The 25298-nt window shown below is 46.3% G+C and overlaps 1 protein-coding gene across 2 annotated transcripts in view; it reads left to right on the top strand.

Moving 5' to 3' along the window:
- ZC3H12B (zinc finger CCCH-type containing 12B) overlaps window positions 1-25298 on the top strand; it is a 99227-nt gene that overhangs the window by 8201 nt on the left and 65728 nt on the right. The window contains exon 2 of one of the 2 annotated variants that reach the window (XM_083159299.1): window positions 24252-24389. The exons of the other annotated variant lie outside the window; for it this stretch is intronic. The gene's annotated coding sequence lies outside the window, so the exon portion shown is untranslated. The remainder of the gene's footprint in view (window positions 1-24251; window positions 24390-25298) is intronic. 2 annotated transcript variants of the gene reach the window in all.

Below are 25298 nucleotides of genomic sequence, written 5' to 3' on the forward strand. Positions count from 1 at the left end.
GTATTTCTTTTACATTTCTTATACACCTGGGAGCACTGAAATAGTGGACACTATAATTGCCCAGAGCACTTACGAAGAACATACGGGAGAAAGAAACCTTTATAGGCTTGAAAACTCCTCATAACATCGTGAGTAGGGGTACGCTTCTCCTCTATCTAAGGAAAAGAAACCTTTCACATATGTTCTTTTTTTAATCACCTATGTAAGTGAGGTATGCTGTCACATCTCACTGTGTTCTGTACAGCTCTCACATATACTTATTTTCACTATTGAAAGAGAGTCACAGACACTGATTTCTCTTTTTCATGAGCACGGCTGGAAAAGCCCTTTGATCGTTTCACATATATCTGGAGAGATATTCACACTGAGACCGAGCCCCTTCGGGATAAAAGAAACCTTTACAAGAGGGAAACCATAATTTACCCAGTGAGTTCTGGTACGCCTGAAGTGACCCAGTTTCTTTATACAATCAGAGCACCCACTCTCTAGAGTGTTCATAATGAAGGACACACACTAATATTGAATTGTAATCTTTATTTTTTTGTATTTTTCTTCACGTAATACACCCTGATTTGGCGAACCTTGCCCATCCGAGAATAACATCTTACAAGAGAGGAAAAAGCCTAAACCGAAGAAACTTAAGTATCATGTCTTTTGCGCCATTGATTATATATCCCAATTTTCTGTATGTTATATTGTTGAAGTAAAGGTGTATCTTCAGGGATAGTGATCTCAGGCAGCATTGCGCCATGCACCTTCTGTCATTTCGTTTCTCCATTGTATCTTCGTCCAATTTTACTGTCCAACTCAAACGCTGCCCACACACCTAACCAACTTTTTCCTCAAACCAGGCAACTTTCCTTCAATTTGATATGTCACAAAAGTAGTCTGACAGTGTCTGCCTACTTTGCATGTTTTGAAAACCACACACACACACACACACACACACACGTGTGCACATATATAATCAATAACGTGGAATTTGTGTCTATTGTAGGAAGATACATAAAATGATACATAGTTGCTGTTATCTTTGTCACTATCATCTGAACAAGCTCTCTGATATTTGTTGTATATTACCAGTTCATATAAAAAGCATGTCTTTCGATTCAACCAGAAATAGTTATATACATATAACTGATCATTCCATACAGGATTAAATCTAAATCAGACAATGGTGATCCGCTAATAAAAAATATCTGTTCTTAAAAGTGAATGTGACCTGTAAATAAAGGGGCCTAGGGCCTGATTCAGTAGCAGTAGTAGTTTTGCTTAAAAAGCAAAACTGCAATTTCTGTCTCTCGCATGCTAGGGGTCTCCCAACACAAGGCGACTGCAATGTACAGTATTTGCAATGTAATTGTAATCACATCGCGGAAATGCTACCGCATTGCAGAAATGGGCCGCCATTTTCCAGCTTGCAGCGGCAGCATGTCACATCACGCTGCCACCCAGGACAGCTGTGAAAATGGCCAAGACATGTCTGTGTTGTCCGTACTGTGCCCTCTGTGTCAAGTTGCCATCCTCCCCCCGTTATCTCTCAAAATCTGGTCACATCATTCCAGGATGCAACAGCCATTTGAGCTTGGCGCACGTGCGCTGCAGCGCCTGTGTATACGCAGAAGTGTGAAAATTGCCTAATAGGAATTTATGCAATTCAGTGTAAGAAGATGAATAGGGCCCATATTTCTTAGTGTTTTTTTTTTTTTTTAATTAATAAAGGGCAATTACAAAGTAACTGATGTACAATTTTTCCCAGCATGTATGGTGTCGGATGATGAGGAAAATCGCTGGGCTGAAAACACTAAGCGTTTTACACCTGCTTTGGCAATTTTTATTGAAAGCTGCCCACTCCGTCGCTCGATGAGCGGCCGGGCCAGGGTTGATGCAGGACCGCACATCGGCACTCATCGCTGACCCGTACATGCTGGGCGACAAGTAAACTGAGCTGCTTTCAGCTCATAGTCGCCCAGTGTGTATGGGCCTTAACTCTCAGATGCAATGTTTGTGATAAACATCTGGTTTGCTTCAAATCTAAAATGCACATAAATAAGCTAATTTTACCACAATTGTATCTACCACTGGTGAATAAAAGCCCCAGCCATACATTTAAATGTACTGGATGTAATCGGGATAGGACATGGTAATTTCTGAAATAAAATACATGTCTGAAACTACAACAGATATTTAATTCCATACTGTTTTTTTTTTTTTACAATAAAGTATACACCACATAGAATGTGGTACTTGTGTAATAGCACGGCACCCGTTACGTAGTTAGCGTAGCGGCCCTGTCAGAATCAGCGGCCAGCGTAGTCAGTCAGAAGTAGCGTAGTGTTCCCACTAGTGTAGTCAGCGTCCCTGTCAGAAGTAGCGTAGTGTTCCTGCGGCCAGCGTAGGCAGCATCCCTGTCACATGTGTTCCTGAAACAACCCCACAAACAACGCCAGCCCGAAGCGTGGCGAGCGGACGCGTTACACCCCCCCCCCCCAACCTGTTCATACCCCCACTATCCACTTCGGCGTGGAGTTGATTTTATAAAGTGCTTAGCGTACTTAGCATAGTGACTCCAGGGCAGCCCAACCTCTGCCTAGTGTAGTGAATCCACAGCAGAACGGCTCTGTCCCTGGCATCCATGGCAAGCCTAGCGAGCGCAGCGAGCCACCGACCACGAAATGTGGTGAGGGGTCGCAGAATACATGTAAAGTAATCAGTGTCCCCTAGCAGGGCTTGCCACGCTTTGGGCTCAGTGGCTAGCTGCGCTTGCCACACTTTATAAAGTCAACTTCACGCCGACGATCAACAGGTCAGAGGGATGCGTAATGCTTCGGGCTGGCGTGGATAGTGGGGGTTTGAAAAGGAGTCTCTCCCTGAAGACGACACGGCCAGGATTGCCGTACCCTACTGCAATAATTACTGAGATGCAGGAGCATCTGAGACGCACCTGAGTCTCAGACATCTGGAGTGCCTCTCCGCCGTCGCCCGCATGATCCCCTCTTCGCCATCATACACCAGCGCTGGGGATCTGGCGGTTACCATCGCTGTGTGAGAGGTGCTCACTAGGCTTGCCATGGATGCCGGGGACAGAGCCATGGGCTGTCGCTTAGTCACTACTCTAACCCCGCTAAGCTCTTTATTGATCCACCTAACCCATCCACTGGACCTTTTCCATGAGCAGTACCAAAAAATGTCCAACTTCCTTCACATTCGGGTGCAGTAGTTCTGGTTTTGTCACAACAGTTAGTATATATTGATTCTTGAATTGGCCAGTTGCACCATCAGAGCGCATGTGAAGTGTTGAAATAAGTGAGTGATTATCTCAATTGCTACTAATATCATTGGACACAATCCGTGTCTGCCTGATGTAAATGAAACAGCGGCACTCCCGGGTTTGTAGAATCGAAAAGTATGTGTATTATGGTCAGAGCACTCCAGCATTTCGAGGCTTGGCACCTCTTTTTTAAGGAGTGAAAAAACGTTGGAATGCTATGACCGCAATACACATACTTTTCGATTCTACAAACCCAAGTGCCGCTGTCTCATTTACATTGTGTGTATGTATGTGTGTATGTATGTGTGTGTGTGTGTGTGTGTGTGTGTGTATATATATATATATATATATCATTCCCCGGGGCTTCAGGGTACGTAACACCCCGACTATTGGTCGCACTAGTCCCGAATTCTGCCGCCGCTGGGTGGCTGTACTTAATAAGTGCAGCCTGGATCTCATGTTCCTCGTTATTGAACAGGCTGGTAAGGAACTTAAAATTACTAAAGAGAAAATTGATGTTTTTCAAACAGAACACCAGACCTTGTTGAGTAATCATGAGCATGATAAAACCTGGACCAAACTTCAGGCTCAATGCCAAACATACAAGGCTGAGCTCCTGCGCTTCAAGAAAACTAAACTGCTAACAGTCCAGCAGGACTACGAATACAATAGTGTGTATAGATGGCTCACCGGGTCGGAATCTACACAGAGGCAGTTTGGAGCAGGTAATCAACGCAACTGGCGCAATAGACGCCAAATTGGCAATCGTCAACCATCATCATCCCAGAGCGACAGTGATTTCAACATGGTGAACTCTGATGAACCGTCCTCTTCTGCACGTCCCCCTTTAGGGAGAGTCACCCGCGGCAAAACCGCAAAAGCAAAGCCACCCGCAGAGGTGGTGAATGCGAAAGGAGGTTCAAAAGGACGCACCAATGCCAAGAACTGATTTTCAATCTTTCTCGACGCCCTTTGTCTGCCACCGAGGAGAGGGTTCTGAATAAAGGACTCTCTTTCATTCCCACCGTGGAGCACAATAACTTTGATTGGCAGTGTAATCTGCATCGGATTGGAAGAAACATGCGTTTGCGTGAACACTTCCAGGACTCAGCTAATGTGAGTGACTTTGATACTAATACTGTTACAGCTTTTGCTAGACGTATTAATAAATCTACCTTTGATCCTATCAGCAACAATGCATCGATTAAGACTTTTGTTCGTCTCATGGACGAATCCATGAATAAATATACTAAAGCTAAAAGTGTACAGCATAAAAATTTGTCTAGATCTGAATTTCAGGCCCTTAAATGTCTTAGTGATGATAAGAGTATCACTATCCGCCCTGCCGATAAGGGGGGTGGGATAGTGATACAAGATGTTGAACAATATCGACATGAAGTGTATCGACAGCTTAGTGTGTCTAATGTGTATCAAAAACTGAGTCATGACCCTACTGAACGCTATCAGCGGGAACTATTTGGGGTTGTTGATGGGGCCGTGAGAGAGGGCTTAGTGGACTTGAAATGTGCTCAGGCACTAAAAGTCATGAACCCTATCATTCCGGCACTCTATACATTACCCAAATTACATAAGGATCGTGTCAATCCCCCCGTTCGACCGATTATATCGGCCCGGGGGGGATTATATCAACCTACTTCTCAATTACTAGACGTACTGCTTCAACCACATGTATGCTGTCGTGATACATATCTTAAGGACACCACTGATTTCCTCAATAAATTGGGGAGGGCTGGTGACCTACAGGCACACACTATTATGTGTGTCATGGACGTCACCAGCCTCTATACCTCAATTCCACACGAACAGGGGTTAGAGCATATGCGTATATTTTTAAACAATTTGCCTAATGCACTTGGCTTTGATATCCAATTGTTCCTTACGTTGCTGGACTTGGTGCTTAAAAGGAATTACTTTATGTTTGACGGGTCTATGTATCTGCAGTCATCTGGGTGTGCGATGGGGGCGGCGGTCGCCCCGGCATATGCGAATGTGTATATGTTTGAGTTAGAACAGCATATGCTTTTTAAACATCCCTTAAGCCAGCACATCCAGATGTTCTGCAGATACATAGATGACCTGTTCATGTTGTGGAGTGGGGGCACTGAATTATTTGAGGAGATGATGGAGGACATCAACGAGATGGATTCTCCGATTAAGTTCACTTACAAATCCAGTGGAAGCGAGATAGACTTCCTGGATGTTAAGGTGTCTCTCACAGATTGCAAAATTTCCACTTCAGTTTTCACCAAGCCAACAGACAGGAACACACTGCTCCAGGCAAGCAGTCACCACCCGCCATCTTTGAAGATGGGGTTACCCTATTCTCAGATGGTTAGGGTGGCGCGGATCAATAGCAATCCTGACACCCTATCTGGGGAACTTGATAAAGTGGTGGACAAATTTCATGAGAGAGGTTACAATATGCACTCTCTCTTACAATCCAAACTTAAGGCCCTGAGTTTGAATAGGAGTAACCTTTTGTGTCCTAATGTAAAAAGTAACAAAGCTAAACTTTTTCCTATGGTCTCTAATTTTGATACCTCGAGTGGAGTACTACCGGTGGCTACTAGGGCGTTATGGCCAGTGGTTGCCACTGACAGAGATTTAAAATGCTTTACAGGTGTAAGACCTCTTAACTGCTACAGAAGAGGACGTAATCTGAGGGACTTTTTAGTTCACTCAGATATAACTGGTTTTGATCAGACACCACAGGCTAATGTTACACATAAAAAAACCTGGCTGCTACAGGTGTGTAAAGTGTGTTACCTGTAGTTTTCTCATACAGGGTAGCAAGTTTAAACATCCTCACTCTGATATAGAATATAAAATCAGGCATGTCTTAACGTGTGATACGCGCTTTGTGGTTTATATTATTGTATGCTTATGCGGCTTTTATTATGTGGGAATGACAAGCCGTAAATTTAAAGAACGTATGGCCACCCACCGTTCATCTATTAAAGCTGCACTTGAGGGCAAGAAGTGTGACCAACCAGTTGCGGTACACTTCAAGGAGCACAACCATCCGCTGTGTTCCTTGAAATACCAAATTATTGACCACGTTCCTGCTTCAATTCGGGGTGGTGATCGTGTTAAAAAATGATTGAGACTTGAAGCATCATGGATATTTAAATTGGACACAGTTGCTCCTAAAGGTCTGAACGAACGTATTATGTGGAACACGCTTATTTAATGTGTGTACATCAGTCTTATTTAATGTATGTACATCAGTCTTGATTGCTTGCTATAAAGTTGCGATTAGTTTAGATTGCAATTGGGTAATTGAATGTATAATGAATTAAAACTCTATTCTCTTGTAATGATATTTCTGTATATGTAAATGCATTATCATTGATGTTTATGTCTGTAGCACTGTGTTTGTTTTTATATTGTATTTTGTTTAACAGGACGCCTCATGCCGATCAGTGTTCTGGCTGAAAGTCAACATGGTATCCATGTCAACCGCCAGGTGTCGACGATGGTAAGCCTCTGAGGTTATAGCGGAGATCGCACCATTTGGGCGCTCTGGTATCCTCATGGAGAGCGTGCCTACGTTGCTATGGTGATGTGAGTCACACACTGATGAGAGTACTCAACAGCATACCCTCCAACATGACCCATTCCATTAGGTACAAAATGCTCTGTTCCTGGACTTCCCTGCCAGTGGCAGTTACAGATGTGAGCCTGCAGCACAGTCCAATATTCAAAAAGGGGAGCCACACCAGCTGCCATCCCAAACATCACTGAGAGTTGATGTGACCCCCCCTCTTTGAATATTGGACTGTGCTGTAGGCTCACATCTGTAACTGTCACTGGCAGGGAAGTCCAGGAACAGAGCATTTTGTACCTAATGGGATGGGTCATGTTGGAGGGTATGCAACAGGTGTAGCAGATTCATCAAGGACACCTGTGTGACTGAGCGCCGGTAACACTGAGGGGTGGAGCTGAGCCTGGTTTTTAAAGGTGAGCACTGTCTATGGTATTTTGTTACACATATCCTCCTGAAGACGGAGCGTACAGCTTCGAAACGTAGAGGGAAATAAAGTATTTGAAAACTGCTGCAGTGCCGTGCTGATTCTCTGCCCGCCGGGTGTGTGAAATCCTGACGCTATTACATTGTGCAGGGGCACGCAGCTTATCACCCCTATTGGAGAGTGCCGAGCCGTGAGCTGTCGCCGCTCAGAATTTGTACAATCTTGAGAGTGCCATCTACACAGGGGCGGATTGGGGACTAAAAGCGGCCCTGGAATATTTCTGGAAGTGGCCTCATGTGGGCGGCAACAAATCAATAATGGGCGGAGCCAACATAATAGTAGGCGGGATTACCACATCACTATAATTTGACAGGCAAAAGTAAAGCATCAATAGTGTCTGAATATCAGATTGATTATTATTAACGTGTGTTTGTTGGTGACACTGTAAAATGTCACCAACATGGATGCCACTCACATGGATGGATATGTCATGGTATCTCAGCACCGGCTGGATGGAATGAACACAGCAGTCCTCCCTCAAAAGGTGCACTACCACTATCTACCCATGCACACTAGAGAAACAACATACAGGCCCTAAAACTTACCCACTAATTTGTAACAAAACTACATGCTATGTGTTTCTATCATTAAGTAAGCACCCTACAGTAACAATGCAAAAGACAACTCAACATAAAATAAAATCATTGTTGTATAATCATTGATATGACCTGGGTATAGTCCTAGAACACTAGTAAGTACTTTGTATAGTGCTTTTATTGATGCATGAAGATGAAGACATGTATACAACCGATAATAAAATCACATGCATATCGGAACAAAGTATGTAACATGTTCAATAAATCATTGCACTGCATGAAGTGTAACAGTTTTTATAAGCATTCAAAGTGGAAAAACATAAAAATTTCAAAAAGTGTCCACAATATTGGCCACCACTGTAACTTAACTGAATGATGCAATTCTCGGTACTTGTTTCCTAGCACGGCGCCCATCGGGGTTGATCGCATGCCTTAAGTTAAGGTACTTAAGGCATGCGATCTACGCAATTTTCTGTCAATTATCAGCTTTAATTGCCGGTAAAGAAAAAATCGCGTTGATCGCGTCCATCGCGGGCCATTATAATGGCCCGCGATGCAACCAATGCAATTTTCCCATAGAGAACAATGTTAAATGAGTTTTAAAGTTAAAATCGCGTTGATCGCGTCGGTCGCATGCCATTATAATGGCATGCGATGTGATCAATTCAATCAACGGGATTTTACATAGGGAACAATGGAAAAGGGCCAATATGGCCAATTTCTCATTGTATATGCCCCCTCATGGGTATTAAGTATGGTTAATGCCCCCCTATTGTTAACGCCACCCCACTATTGACGCCAACCCGAAGCGTGGCGAGCGCAGCAAGCCCGCGAGGAACGGTGGTATGCGTCCTCCGACCTTTTCATACCCCCACTATCCACGTCGGCATGGAGTTGATTTTATATAGTGTGGCGAGCGCAGGGGACGTGTATACCTGTGAAGTTATGCGTGTCCGATCGCCACGCTTCAGGCTCGGATGCTCGCTGCGCTCGTCACACTATATAAAATCAACTCCACGCCAACGTGTATAGTGGGGGTATGAAAAGGTCGTAGGACGCGTACTGCTGCGCTCGCCACGCTTCAGGTTGGCGTCAATAGTGGGGTGGCGTTAACAATGGAGGGGGTTTTGCTATGAAAATGGGGGGTTTTGGGGCTTTTTACTTAATTGGGTCTCAGGGACCATTTTACATTGACTCCAATGTTAAAATCGCGTTGATCGCATCACATGCGATTTGGTTGGCATGCAATGCGATCGACGCAATTTTTGCGGCCGCGATCAATACAATTAAAATCGGTGGCGCCATGCTAGGAAACAAGTACCCAATTCTCCATGCAACCTTATTTTCTATTTTAAAAAAACAGGAGCTACAACTATAGCTTGGTCCAGAAAAAAAAGCTACATACCGTATAAAGGACAAATACTATCTTAATAAATTATTATGTTGTAAAAATGGACAAAAAAGCAAAAAAAATTGCAATTAAATAAAGCATGGATAATATGCCAGTACATTTAAATGCACATATATTCCGCAGCGCTGTACAGAGACCATTATTACCAGTTATATTATATAGTGCACACACATTCCGCAGCGCTGTACAGAGACCATTATTACCAGTTATATTATATAGTGCACATATATTCCGCAGCGCTGTACAGAGAATATTATTACCAGTTATTTATATAGCGCGCACATATTCCGCAGCGCTGTACAGAGAATATTATTACCAGTTATTTATATAGCGCACACATATTCCGCAGCGCTTTACAGAGAATATTATTACCAGTTATTTATATAGCGCGCACATATTCTGCAGCGCTTTACAGAGACCATTATTACCAGTTATATTATATAGTGCACACATATTCCGCAGCGCTGTACAGAGACTATTATTAACAGTTATTTTATATAGTGCACACATATTCCGCAGCGCTGTACAGAGGATATTATTACCAGTTATTTATATAGCGCACATATTCTGCAGCACTGTACAGATAATATTATTAGTAGTTATATTATATAGCGCACACATATTCCGCAGCGCTTTACAGAGACCATTATTACCAGTTATATTATATAGCGCACACATATTCCGCAGCGCTGTACAGAGACTATTATTACCAGTTATATAGTGCACACATATTCTACAGCGCTGTACAGAGAATATTATTACCAGTTATTTATATAGCGTGCACATATTCCGCACCGCTGTACAGAGAATATTATTACAGGTACGGTATCCGGACATCCCTTATCCGAATTATTCCAAAAACCGTGGTTTTTGGAATCATTCAAATTTTTTTTTTTTTTAACCCCCTAACCTTCTTTTCATACTTACCAAGTCCCCGGGCGTCCACAGCAGGCCTCCGGCATCTTCTCCAGGGTCTCCAGCGGTCCCAGGAATGCATTGCGCGAGTGTGCGCGCGCGCCGATGACGTCACCGGCGCGAGTGTGCGCGCGCACACTCGCGCAATGCATTCCTGGGACCGCTGGAGACCAGGAGAAGATGCCGGAGGCCTGCTGTGGACGCCCGGGGACTGCGCGGATGCCGAGGGACCACCGGACACCATCAGGGGACAAGTAAGTATGGCTACAAAAAAATATTCCAAAAACCGGAAAATTCCCCTATCCGAAATGCTTGCGGTCCCGATGCATTTCGGATAGGGGATACTCAACCTGTACCAATTATCATATAATGCACACATATTCCACAGCGCTGTACAGATAATATTATTACCAGTTATATTATATAGTGCACACATTCCGCAGCGCTGTACAGAGACCATTATTACCAGTTATATTATATAGTGCACACATATTCCGCAGCGCTGTACAGAGACCATTATTACCAGTTATATTATATAGTGCACACATATTCCGCTGCGCTATACAGACACTATTATTACCAGCTATATAGTGCACACATATTCTGCAGAACTGTACAGAGACCATTATAACCAGTTATATTATATAGTGCACAAAAACGAAACACACACACTGGCTGCAGCCTGGCAGGCAGTGCTTACATACCGGTGAATTGCTGCTGCAGGCCTGGTAGGTAGTGTAATTTGACTACACTTGATTTTGCTGTGCAACAGCCACTCATGGGGTTTGGCAGCTTCTTCCCTTCCTGCCCCAGCACAGGTTGCACTTCTAATGTGCGCGGTGACATCATGACGTCACCAGGCACGTTTCACCTAGACACACAGTGACAGTCGGAGCAGAGTCTGTCTGTCAGTGTCACCTGACCTCTCCACTCCAGTGAGGAGATATCCTCCTCCCACTTCCAAGCCACAATGCCTGCCTGCCCTGTTGAATGCGGCCCGTCTCCTCCCGTCCTCTGTCCTCTCTGAGCGGAGCTGTCAAGTGCCCCACCTCCTTGAGTCCTCAGACTCTGTACCAGTGTTTTAAAGATGTTTTAAATATAAAATTCAGATCCTCATTCAGATCCTGGCTCTCTCCAAGCGGCGCTAAACTCAGTGTGTCCACTGACATCCCCCCCCCGATTTCCCTGTGACGAATATGCTGGGGGCAGGCAGCTCCCCCCGAGCGAACACACATATGTAAGGTTGCTCAGAGCAACCTTACATATATGAGTGCAACTTCAACATCTTTCGATGGTCGGCGACCATCGAAAGATGTGGGAAGGTCCCAGTGGCATGTGAATGGATGTTTATGTCAAACATCCATTCGCATGCTGTGTGAATGAACGATGAGAAACGCACACTGACACACAGACATGATCGCACACAGATACATAGACGCTGACAGACACACGGATGCTGACACAGATACAAGGCACCGCTAGGTGGGAGAGAGGTAGCTGCCAGGTAGTGGGATAGCGGAAGGAGGGGAGAGAGATGGGATGCTGTCACAATCCCGTCCGGAATCCCGACTGCCGAAATCCCGGCACTTGTGGGTGTCCACGACACCCATAGTGGGAGAATAAATTAGTGTGAGGGGCATAGGGAGGCACTGGGCCCGCTGCGTGGCGAGCGCAGCGAGCCCGCAAGGGGGGGGGGGGGAAACCACGTCCCCCCCTTTTCGGGATTTAGACGGTCAGGATTTCACACCAATCCCACACAGATACTGCAGTCGGTCTGAAAACAATGGGGTGGTGACAGCGGCGGATGGGCAGGTAAGAGGTAGAGACCACGGGGGCGACAGTGATGGCTGGGTGGGAGAGAGGTAAGGTAGAGATCATGGCGGGGCAATAGCTGTTGTTAGGTGGGAGAGATGTAGAGACCACTGGGGGTAACAGCAGTGGCTGGGTGGGAGAGAGGTAGAGAGGGTGACAGTGATAGGAGAATGGAATTTGGGGTACAAAAGATAGCTGAAATATGCAATATATACAGTGTGTGTATGATACATATATATATTACACACATGCATGTAAACACACAGACACTATATGTCTTTGGAAGAAAAAAAACACACAAACTTGTACTGTAGCTTACTTTTCTAGAAAACCAGGATGGTAAAGTGTTAAATCTTTCTGGCTCTCCGTCTTCCGTGCAGCAGCAGCATGTAGAGGGGAGGGCTAGTAATCCGAGTGCAAGGGGAAGTGTTCCATGCTTAGTAGCAGGAACAGAAAGCAGCTGGGAGATGCTGACTTTTACTGCCAGCCTGTGCGGACGAGCAGGGGAGGCACTGCGGGGAAGGACAGATCAGCTTCCGGATTGAAATCGTATGCTTCCGGCGCTGCACTTATACACACTGTGGCAAGTGCAGCAGCCGGCCCGGCAATAGCAGGACAGCAGAGAGGATGCAGAGGGTGCCTCTCCTGCCCAGCGCCTCCATGGGTGAGTTGGCAGGGAGGCGCCAGTCAGAAGCTCAGAGGCCGCATCACTGACACTTGACAGCAGCCGACTGTGTGACCAGCTGCTGTATATTTGTGCTCTGTGCTGCCCCTGCTGCCTGCAGCTATAAATTCGGCCTCACTACCATCGGCCTCCCGGGAAAGTTCCCGGTAGATATAATGGCCAATCCACCCCTGCATCTACATGCCTGTTGTTACATCTTTTCTTCTGAAAACGGAAAGGCACCTCAAGTATTTGCACCTATAAGGACGAGTGCCGGGACCCCCTTGTCATATATATATATATATTAGGTGATTCATCGCGCCCTACAGGCGCTCTTCACACCATCGTAAGGGGCTGCGTCCCCTTAATTTGTGAACGTTTGTATTGTGAGATATATGATTAGAATTGTATGTAAGATGGCCTGTATTGCAACCTGAGTTATAGGTGAAAGGTGTTAAATAGAGAGCATATGATTTGGAAGGAGGTGTGTATTTAATTAAAAAGCGGTTACAGAGTAAGATGTACATTGATAGTGTGGAGGGTACAGTGACATTTGTGGGTGTGTGTGTGTGGGGGGGTGTGTGCGTGCGTGTTGTTTAGGTGTGTGTGTGTGCAATAGTATAGTAGGGTGTTTTTGGGTCAGCGGCTCCCCACTGGCGGAGGTCACGACACAGGAAAACAGGAGGCTGGGTAGTGATAGGGGTGTGTGGGCATAAGGGGGACTAAAGAGGAGTGTGGGAGACACTGTGCAGCTTCTGCCAGTGGGTGAGGGGCCAGCGTGGCAGCACAGGAGTACAGGACGGTGGCCCTGAGTCAGTGTCTCCTTCTACTGGGTGGGAGTTAGGGTGCATGAGAGCAGGAGGCTGGGCTATGAGGCATGATAGGGGTATGTGGGCAACACAGCGTCAGCGACTCCCCAGTGGTGGAAGTTACGGTTCAGCGGAGCAGGAAGCTGGGTAGTGATAGGGGTGTGTGGGCATAAGGGGGACTAAAGAGGAGGGTGGGGGACACTGTGCAGCTTCTGCCAGTGGGTGAGGGGGCAGCACAGGAGTACAGGACGGTGGCCCTGAGTCAGCGTCTCCTCCTACTGGGTTGGAGTTAGGGTGCATGAGAGCAGGAGGCTGGGCTATGAGGCATGATAGGGGTATGTGGGCAACACAGCGTCAGTGACTCCCCAGTGGTGGAAGTTACGGTTCAGGAGAGCAGGAAGCTGGGTAGTGATAGGGGTGTCGGGAATCGCGCGAGGGGGGTGCGGGGGTTGCCGCGAATCGTGGGAGGTCGCAGGGGGGGGGGTGTGCCATGAATTGCGGGAGGGGGTCACGGGGTGGGGGGGTACCCCGAATCGCGGGAGGGGGGTCGCGGGGGGGGGGGTGCCGCAAATCGCCACAAGAAAAAATAAACACAGAAAGGTCAACACATGTAAATGTTGATATAAGTGTGGCACTTCATTGGTGTCCATGTCGACACATGAGAATGAATATGAAAACATTAAAAAAATGAAAAAAAAAATCTTCAAAAACTCATGTCAACCTTTTTCATTGTCGACCATAGCCATGTCAGTGTTTTGCTTGTGCCAATTAATCCTGGGGTTGTAGTGAATCGCGGGAGGGGGGGTCCCTGGGGGGGGGGGGTGTGTGTAGCGAATTGCGGGAGGGGGGGTCGCGCGGGGGGTGGGTGCCGCGAATCGTGGGAGGGGCGCGGGGGTTTACAGCGAATCGTGGGGGGGTTGCCACGAATCGTTGGAGGGGGGGCATGGGGCGGGGGTTGCCGCGAATCATGGGAGGTCGTGGGGGGTGCCGTGAATCGCGGGAGTCGAGGGGGTGCCACGAATCGCGGGACGGGTGCAAATTGCGGGAGGGGGGGGTCGCGGGAGGGGGGTGCGAATTGCAGGAGGGGGGGGGGTCGCGTGAGGGGGGTGCCGCGAATCGCCACAAGAAAAAAATCAACACAGAAAGGTCAAGACATGTAAATGTTGACATAAGTGTGGCACTTCATTGGTGTCCATGTCGAAACATGAAAATGAATACGAAAACATTCAAAAATTGAAAAAAAATCTTCAAAAACTCATGTCAACCTTTTTCATTGTCGACCATAGCCATGTCAGTGTTTTGCATGTGCCATTTAATCCTGGGGTTGCCATGTATTGCGGGGGGGGGGGGGGAGGTGGGGGGTGTCTGCAAATTGCGGGAGGAGGGGTCGCGGGGGGGTGCAGCGAATTGCGGGGTCGCGGGGGTGGGTGCCGTGAATCGCGAGAAGGGGGGGTGCGAATCGTTGGAGGGGGTGGCGCGGGTGTGCCGCGAACCGTGGGAGGTGGCGGGGGGCCGCGAATCGTGGGAGGGGGGTGGCGCTCACCTGGTGGCTGTGGAGTAGGTTCCTGGGCAACATGGGGAGGCAGAGGGTGTCTGGCACTGTGGGCTCACTGGGCTGGTTCTCAGTCATGTGAGTCAGAGGCTCCACCCAGCGTTACAGACACACTCACACACTTTGAGTGACAAATATATAAGAGATTATACTCACATTAATAACCACAGTGGCATCACGAGGGCAGTGTGAGTAAAATGCCTACTTCTCTGCATTGACAGGACTTGGGTGCTGCAGTTTGATATTCTGCAATGTACTTATCTTACCCCTGTATGGATTCCCTCCTCCGGTATTTTGAGCGCCAGCATTACTGTGGGTCATCCTTATGTATCCCATTTAGGCTCACATAGCATTCCATTAGTATATTATATCAGGTGTACATCATATTGGGCCTTATTCTAGTTCACTTTTTCTGACAAAATCTTTCTTAGATGGACAAAACCATGTGCACTGCAGGGGGCAGATGTAAAATGTGCAGAGAGAATTAGATTTGGTGAGTAATTTTGTTTCTGTGCAGGGTAAATACTGACTGCTTTATTTTTACACTGCAATATAGATCTCACTTTGAAGTATAACCCCACCCAAATATAATTCTCCCTGCACAAGTAACATCTGCCCCACCTGCAGTGCACATGGTTTTGTCCATCTAAGAAGGATTTTGTCAGAAAGAGTGAACTAGAATAACCCCCATTATGACTCATGATTGGGGTGGTAGCGGGTTGCCTAACATTCGTATAGGGGGGGGGGGGGGGGGCGGTGTTTGTGTAATTATGAACATATCTGGGAAATAAAAAAAATGATGCATGTACACCTAGGGAAGCTATACTATTTGTGGGTGGTGGGGTCCAGGAGCACATATTACCCTTATATTGTAGAGGCAGTACATAGAGGTCGTGGGTGTTCTCAAATAGGTTAAGTGCAGTAATTTTAGCCAAGAATTTGTCAGGTCAACCCAGGTCCTTTCTCTCAGAGAAAGGGTCCCCAAATTGTGGGGATACTGCCAGGTTGCTGCCTGCCTCAAGGTAATATATAATGTGACATGCAAAAAACACACAAATAATAGTGTGAAATATAAATTGAACAATAGAGAGAAAACAGGAAGGGATTGCATATGGTCCGAGCAAAAGGAACACTCTGTGCAGAATAAAACACCTCCTCATAATGGCCTTTACAGATCTGATCACAGTACAAATTTGTTTGGCAAATGGGCAAAACCATGTGCACTGCAGATGGGGCAGATGTAACATGTGCAGAAAGAATTAGATTTGTGTGAGTTATTTTGTTTCTGTGCAGGGTAAATATTGGCTGCATTATTTTTACACTGCAATTTAGATTTCAGTTTCAACACACCCCACCCAAATTTAACTCTCTCTGCACATGTTACATCTGCCCCACCTGCAATACACATGGCTTGCCCATTTTCCAAACAAATTAGTACTGCAATCAGATCTGAATAAGGGCCAATGTGACATGCATCAAGTTCTGTGTGAAAGGATTTGACTTGGGAATAACCCATGACCAAGGTGCAGTGTGTAAGCGTTATACGAGCTAAAATCTGCACCCAAACCGTGTTAACAAGCACATAAACAAAAATATACATTGTTCAGGTAATGTATACGTTACGTATACATTGTGCAGGCCAGCAATGTATACATTACCGTTGTCACTAGCCACCAATGTATATTTTTTATTGGCGGTAACATATACATTGCTGGTGCAGGTAAATGGATTTCTCCCTGTCTGCACGGATGCAAATGAAATCGTAGCCATGCACATGGGCGGGTTTTTGTGCGTTTATGGTATAAAACATCTACAATCTCTAGGTCTACAATCATATGGCCGACCACTAATGACCACGACAATCACAAGGTCTAAAGGTCGACAGTCAAAAGGTAAACAGTGAAAAAGTCGTCCTGCTATGGAAAGTCTTCCACCCTGGGTAAAATCTGTAAAACATGTGAAAAATGCTCAGTGTGTATGCACTGAGCCAGAGATTTTGGCAAAGTCTTTTGAAATGAAAATCTCATAGTGTGTATGGGCCGTAAGTAACTTTTAGCCCAATAAGAGTTTTGCCTGTAGTTCACATGTTCAGCTCTAGGTGGAGATCATACATTATTTATCACTACTGACATTTTTTGCTAATTTTTCCCCCCAAATAACATGCATTTGACAGCACACATCTCAATTAGGCCTTTATTCTGGTCCATTCGCACAGGCCAGAATCTTCGTAAGGGTATTGACGGTGCACGTATGTGCATGCGCAGGGTCATTTCTGCACATGTGATTACGCCAGGCGCACACACCCAAGTGTGTGGGAGGGGGGCGGAGAGGGACTTGAGTCGCTTTTATATGCTTGTGCCTATGCCATAAATCAATGGTCGCGTACTATCGAAGGATGTGGGAGGATTCCCCAAGGCTGTGAATGGATGTTACTGTGTACAAATGTAGGCCCTGCGAGCGAATCGTCCTAGCAAATGGGTGGTGGCCAGGCCACTGTTTGCAAGGCGCAGTTTGGTGGACTTGCAAGGCTGCAAATTTGCAGCCTTGAAAATCAACCAGAATAACCCCCCTTAGTTCCTGGATTGCAAAAGTGGTGGTAACAGGTATTTCTAGCACTAATTTATATTCATTAACTTTACTGAAACAAAAAAACAATGGTTAGATGACTTGGAAGGTAGTGAAACAGCACTCGTGGACAGGGCTGGATTAAGGGAGAGCTCAGGGGGTCAGTACCCCTGGGCCCCCCTCTATCTAGGGGGCTTCTGTGGTTGGCATGTATTTTGTTTTTTAGCTAAAGGTTTTGTGCATGGGAGTTGGGTAGTGCTGCTGCTTCACCTATCTGCCAATGTGACAATGATTAATGGTGCTGAGCATCTGGAGTTAAGGCACACTGACTGCACAAGTGTCCAGTGCATTACTGGGCATTGACTAAGTCCCATGAGACTTTGCACAAGAGGTCAGATGCTGGGAGGCTTGTGCCGAGCTCTGCTTGGTGGAGCTCATCATATGCTTCTCAGGCCCATGGAGGACAGCAGCAGCAGTGGCCTCTTCATGGGAGGGTTTTTAGAGGTAGCGCTGAGCCTGTCAGGGTACAGAGGGACAAACACAGGCTTTTCATGTGCTAATATATATACCCCCCCATGTAATATTCTCCCATGCATAATATTCTCCCATGCAGTTTGCGGCCAGTAATGACAAGTGGGAGCCCCCCCCAATAGAGTAATCCGGCCCTACTTGTGCATACACACACATGCACCTACACAATCTCTCTCTGTATATCACACATATATATTATATACTGTGCATCATAGGTGTATTTATAAGGGGTGCAGGGTGTTCAGTGCACACTCCTTGGGTCCAAGGGGACCCAGCACTGCACATACTGCACCCAGACAACTGTATTTGAGATAGATGGATAGTATATATATATATATATATATATATATATATACATACATACACACAACCAATAAATGCAGCACTCCAACTTTAGTTTAGATTCTTTAGTGGTGAGCAAGTGAAGCAATGTTTCAACAATGGCTTGTTTTCGTCAGGCCAGGAATATATATACCGTATATACTCGAGTATAAGCCGACCCGAATATAAGCCGAGGCACCTAATTTTACCACAAAAAACTGGGAAAACTTATTGACCCGAGTATAAGCCTAGGGTGGGAAATGCAGCAGCTACTGGTATATTTCCCTGTATAAAAATACCAGGACACAACAGACTGCTCCCCTTGCATAATAGCAGGACACCACAGGCTGCTCCCCCTGCCTTATAGCAGGACACCACAGGCTGCTCCCCCTGCCTAATAGCAGGACACCACAGGCTGCTCCCCCTGCCTAATAGCAGGACACCACAGGCTGCTCCCCCTGCCTAATAGCAGGACACCACAGGGGGCTCCCCCTGCCTCATAGCAGGACACCACAGGGGGCTCCCCCTGCCTAATAACAGGACACCACAGGGGGCTCCCCCTGCCTAATAACAGGACACCACAGGGGGCTCCCCCTGCCTAATAGCAGGACACCACAGGCTGCTACTCCTGCATAATGCATTACAGGCTGCTCAGGCTGGGGGACACCACAGGCTGATTCCTGTGCTGACAGCTGGGACACCACAGGTTGATCCCCATGCAAGGGACACCACACACGGAGGGGGGAGGGAGCAGCCACCGCTTACCTCCTCCATCATCCGACTCCAGGGTGTTTAGGGTGCGCCGCTGACAGGCTCCACGGGGGGGGGGGGGTACGCGGCCGCCGCCACTGCCCTGCCGTCCACTTCGCTGCCCGGCTCCACTTTGAAAAAAGGCGCGGCTACGGCAACATGGCCGCCGGCCTCCTGCACTGAGGACATGTATAGTGCAGGAGGCCGGCGGCCATGTTGCCGTAGCCGCGCCTATGTTTAAAGTGCAGCCGGGCAGCGAAGTGGATGGCTGGACGCAGGAAAGAAGCCACTGACTCGAGTATAAGCCGAGTGGGGGCTTTTTCAGCTAAAAAGAAGGCTGAAAAACTTGGCTTCTACTGGAGTATATACGGTATATATATGAGAAGGAGGTGGCCGGCACTCCGCTGATAATGTGAAATTGACTGGGTGCCCTCCCGGGAGAACAGAAGACTCCTATATATCCAGGTGCATGAGGGTGGCACTCCAGTAAAGAAGAAATCGGAAACCAATCAGGTGTATCAACGTTTCAAATGTATTTATATAAATACATTTGAAACATTGCTACACCTGATTGGTTTCCGAGTTCTTCTTTATTGGAGTACCAGCCTCATGCACCTGGATGGATATATATATATATATCTAGCATTGGAGGCACTCCTGGGACTTACCTCTGTGTCTGTGCCATTTATTTGCAGCAAGTCCCAGGAGTGCCTCCCCCACAGAGGCAGGCACCCGGGCATATTCTGTACACGCTATCCCTTGGAAGTGACGATCATTGCTACATATATATTTCACTTGGTGCTGGGACTCTAAGGAGCACACTACTGCTTGCAGCCAGGGGTGACCAACTTCTGCCTTTTTATCACCAATCCATCTTTTCAAGGGGAGAAAAAACTGATTTGTCTTTTTTAAAGGATATATACCAATTCTCATAATGGGCACAATATATTAGAAGCTGAAGAGGTTAAGAATTACTCAAACCTCTGGTCTTTGACATGCGATATCGCATGCGATTTACTATTCATTTCATTACCCCACTATCCACTAGGGCGTGGAGTTGACTTTATATAGAGTGGCGAGCACTGTCTGAGATCCTTATCTCACACAGTGTAACCTTCATATTGTGCCCAACGTGGCTGCCTCACCTGGTACACTCGTTAATGGGATGAAAAAATCATGGATCTGAATGTTATTATAGGGGCCTTATATTTAGTTAGAACACTGCAACAACCCATTTTGCATAATCTCTTCTAGGCGTGACCTATTCCAACCAGGGTACTCCTACACAGTGCTCCCAAGATGGCTGCCTCACTTGATTGCTTTCATGGGTGGAATTTAAAAACCTTTGCATTTATTACCCAAAATGACTGCTCCAACACTGCGTTGTGCCTTTTAGGCTCTAGGTCTCTTTTTTTTTATTTATTTTCTACTGGCTATTTCCAACAGTGCAGGTTTTGTAGCTATCCAGGCTTGAGCACAGGTGACTTAATTAGTATCTGAGGGATTCTGATTAAACCATCTGTGCTGAAGCCTGGATATCACTAAAACCTGCACTGTTGGTGTGCCTTGAGGACCGTGGTTGGGAATGCCTGGGCTACAGTATAGTGACATGAAAAGATCATCATTTAGAAGGACAGCATTGTCAAACGGTCAACATGCATTTTAAAAAGGATTTTGTCACCATGGCTACGTGGACCCCCAATTAGTGTAGCTTAAACCCTTGGATGGCGCATTTCACCCGCAATGCAAGGGCATGGTGCCTCACTGTGCTCGGCACTCTTTACCATTGACAATCAGAGTCCACTTTGGTGTTAAAGTATGGAAAATTCCACAAAAATCGGGGGAAAAAGTAAAAACCTCATGTCAACCTTTTCATGTGTTGACCTTTTGCATGTTGACCTATTGATAGTTGACCAAGACACTGTAGACCTAACAACCAGATGCCTGCTGTAATACTGCATCCTTTACCATATGTAATGTCTTTGATTCCTGTAAAGCGCCTTGAGTCCTATGGGAGAAAGTGTCTTATATAAATAAAATTATTATTTATTATTTTAAGGGCATGGTGGAAACAGTAATCATGTCACCACAAGGTAACACTGCTATTACTGCTTCTGACCTGCAGTAGATGATGATTAACCCCTTCACTGGCACTCCTGAGAATTTTTCCAGGCTATGCTAATGTGCCCAGTTTGGCGAACCCGGAAAATTCTCGGGATTGCCACTGTCTGTCTCTAAGTGCCGGGCAGCACGGCTGCGCTGAAAGCTAAACTCCGCTTCAGCCGCTGCCTTGCTCCGACTGCCGGGCCCCACCTCCTTCACCGGCTGTGTGCGGCTTGACTTTGCTAACGTCACGCCAAACACAGCCGGGTTGCAGGGGCAGGGCCGGGCAGCGGCTGATGTAGTGCTTAGCAGCGCTGCCTGGGCCCGGGACAGTGGTGGGGATTTTTTTAGGGAGTGCTCCCAAAAAACTCTCCCAGTGGGGAGCGCTTCCTAAAAAAAAACTCACCACTGAAGGGGTTAAAGATTGGGCGGCATAGGGCCCTTCTGAATCCTGGGCAAGTATGTACTTCTCACCCTGTCCATTGTTAAACCACCACTTTGGAAACCATTTCATTGTGTGAAAATGTACTGTACCTTCTGTTTGAATAACACAAATGTTGGTATATTGAGGCCAACCAAAGCGATCGCAACGATTCAACAGCAGGAAGAATAGCAGGGGGCCAAAAGTTACTTTTGTTTCTATGAGTGTAAAGCCCAGTTTGTTTTACTATCCCTTAAAGTGTAATGTACCAGGTAACTGGCTGAACTCTTCACAGTTTCTGTATCCTTAATTAAGAGGCTTGCAAAGCCACATTTTAACCTGTTTGTTGTAATTATCTTCTATTAAGTAACATTTTGGATGGACATTCGTAATTTATTGGCTTTTGCCTAACGTGGCATTAACATGCCTTTTTTAATGGAAATTCCTCCTAGATGTGTAATAATATAATATTTATTTTAATTTAACAAGCCAATAAAGTTTGCTTCACTATATATGCATAATCATTTTAGCATAATTATAGTTCTACTGACTTTATGGACTTTTGCATGTGATAGCTATGACTGTTTCCCCCCCTGGAGCAGTGTCTAATTTCAGGGTATGGTGTAAAACTATTAGAATAATTCCACCCTCCTGTTTATTGTAGCTATAGTTCTGTTACCGCTGTCAGTGGGGAACAGTGCACAATTGATAACAGTGATCTAGTCAAACCTACACAGTTTTGAACAGAAAACAGAACGGTATTTGAAAACAATGTGTCATTTGCTTTATTAGTAAAAATATGTATTGCATTATTGTTCATCCCAAAAAAAACCCATGTATTTGTAAGGATTGTACACAGCAAGTTACTGCGGCATTGTATTTGCATACCGAATAGGAACATATACTGAGCATATAGGTCATAGTTGTGTATTAATTTAGTATGCATCTTTTTCTGTTTATATAACCTTTTCCTTCCAGTGTAATATTCACACCTGGACTTTATGAAATGATACCTTGGCTGGTATGGGGAGCTTTATCTGGTGCCTATTATACCCCTTTCACATTGGCCACCCAGCAATTACCCGGCATTTTTGAGTGCCAGGTCATTTTGCCAGGTGCAGTTTGACCCCAACTCACACCACCGGGTTAAAGCTTTTCAACCCGGGAATTTGCTGAGAAACCCGGGTTTTTCTGTGGTGTGAAAGGGTCAAAACGGTTCTTAATTCCCGGCACTCCGACCCTGGTCAAGAGCAGGGTCAGAGTGCCGGGTTTTAAAACCCGGGTTGACCCTTTCACAACAAAGAAAAACCCGGGTTTTTCAGAAAATTCCCAGGTTGAAAAATCTTTAACCCGGTAATCTGCTTCTGATGTGAAAGGGGTAATAGTGTCAAGTCAGATACTGACAGGAGCGATTTCTTGTACCTAGGCTGATTGTGGGGATAAATTTTCCCATGCCTATTGTACATTCTCTGATTGTTGATCTGATATCGATATCCTGATATGGGGAGCCTGTTCTGGGTTCCCTCCTTACAAAGCATGTTATGGGCCCTACACACGTAGCGATATGCAGGCATTTTTTGAGTGATTTTTGTTAATTTAATTACATTGTTTGGAAAATGCCCCTACATTGCTGTGTGTGTAGGGGCCATAGCGATGTAGATGCGTGGCCCTGCGCGTCGGTATCTCCCGCCAAACAATAAACCACATAGGTTATTAACCCCTTGAGTGGTGGGTTTTGCTGGGGCAGGACAAACCTACCAGGGCAGGTTTGTCCTGCCCCAGCAAAACCCACCACAGATCTTAAGAGGCCGCCCCTCGCTCCGGCGTTAGTACGCCGGAGCTCCCCTACCGCCGCTGCCCCAGCCGCCTGTCAGTGATAACACAGGCGGCAGGCTCGGGGATGTTTCGCGGCGACTCGGGGGCCTAAACTCTCCCGAGACCCCCCGAGCCGCGCTGACCATCCCCGAACCTGCCGTCTGTCAATAACCAGAACTAATGGCGGCTGGGGCAGGGGAGATCCGGTGTACAATTGTACGCTGGAGCTGAGAGGGGAGGGGACAACAGAGCGGGGGGGGGGGTGCCCGGACAGGTGATGCGCCAGTGGTGCACACCTGGACACCACTGGCGCACACCTTAATTTTAGTGGTATGCCTGGAAATTTTCCGCAGCTGAGCCCAAGAAATTTCCGCGCATACCGTGGTTAATCGGTCGGGGCCAGTGTTTTCACTGGAGAACACTGGTCCTGACAGATTGCTTAGCGCACATCGCTGGCACATTGATGTGTGCTGAGTGATCATGCTGAGCAATCTAGCATCACGTCGCCAAGTGTGTAGGGCCCATTAGTTACCATTAATGCAGGAATTTACTTTCCAGCGGTCAGTGCCCTTTCTTGTTTACTCCAATGAGTTTGAGCCCAAATAACATTTGAACTATGCCCTAGTAACTTGGTACAAGTAATTTAGGTCTTTATAGTAAAACTATTTAGAATTGTGTCATTTAAAAAATAAATATATACTGACTTGCCAATTCTCCTTACAGGAACCATGGAGTCTGCTTGATGCAGCTGCTGTCCTTGGGAATTTGTGGCTATTCTTAAAGCCCCAGCTGAAATCGGAGTAAAGTGCTTTAAATCGGTCCCCTCTGCCTGGTCCTCTCCTCACATGCCACTTTAAAATGGTAAGACAAATGGATTTGCTAGCAGTGTATTACAGAACCAACAGTGCATAGGGCAAACAAATGCAGGGAGCATTCTTGGGTCTTCTTCATTTATTACATTTATTATATTTTGCTTATCTGACATACTTTAGTTCAATAAAGCAGAGTTCAATACAATCTGGGCTCTGTTAGTCTGCATTACTTTTGATTAACAGCCACCAGTCATTAGGAGGGGGACAGAGGCATAGATTAGGGGGGGGTTGAGGCACAGATTGTGTAATGGGAGAGCAGAGGCACAGATTGCGTAATGGGGGAGCAGAGGCACAGATTTTGAGGGGAGGGCAGGTAGATAATCGAGAGAACAGCAGGACATATACGTGGAGTAAGTGTAGACAAATTTTGAGGGGGGGGCCAGGGAACAGATGATGACTATATGTAGAGGTACAGATGAGGAACTTCAGAGTGTCTTTATTACTTGAAATGTATGTAAATAAATAGAAGAACAGAACATGACTAGATCTGGGGCCATAGAGAGGAGGGGGCTAAAGACCTTGAGTGAAAGGTGGGGCTGCTCCTGTAGCCCTGTACCCCCATAATACAGCAGAGGATGAGGGAGTAGGGGTTATAGCCCACTGAGAGGGCATAGCCAGCTCGGTGCACAGACTCTGTGTACTGCCACCAAATCACTTTATCAGCAGCTCAGCTAAGTCCGTTTCCATTATATGAGGTATCCCATGTATTTCCCCGATGTATCCAGTACACCGTTCTAACACAATTTAGGGCCTAATTCAGACCTGATTGGTGATCTGCAGAGTTACAGATGACTATGAGGATAGCTGCCGCCCAGACAGAAAGAAAACATGTCCTATGTAAATCTGTGGGTGAGATGCTAATGGATCACTAATCTCTATCCACCGGGAAATCCATACG

The sequence above is a fragment of the Crinia signifera genome, chromosome 9 (genome assembly GCF_055691185.1).
Source record: "Crinia signifera chromosome 9, ASM5569118v1, whole genome shotgun sequence".
NCBI classification, from domain to species: Eukaryota; Metazoa; Chordata; class Amphibia; order Anura; family Myobatrachidae; genus Crinia; species Crinia signifera.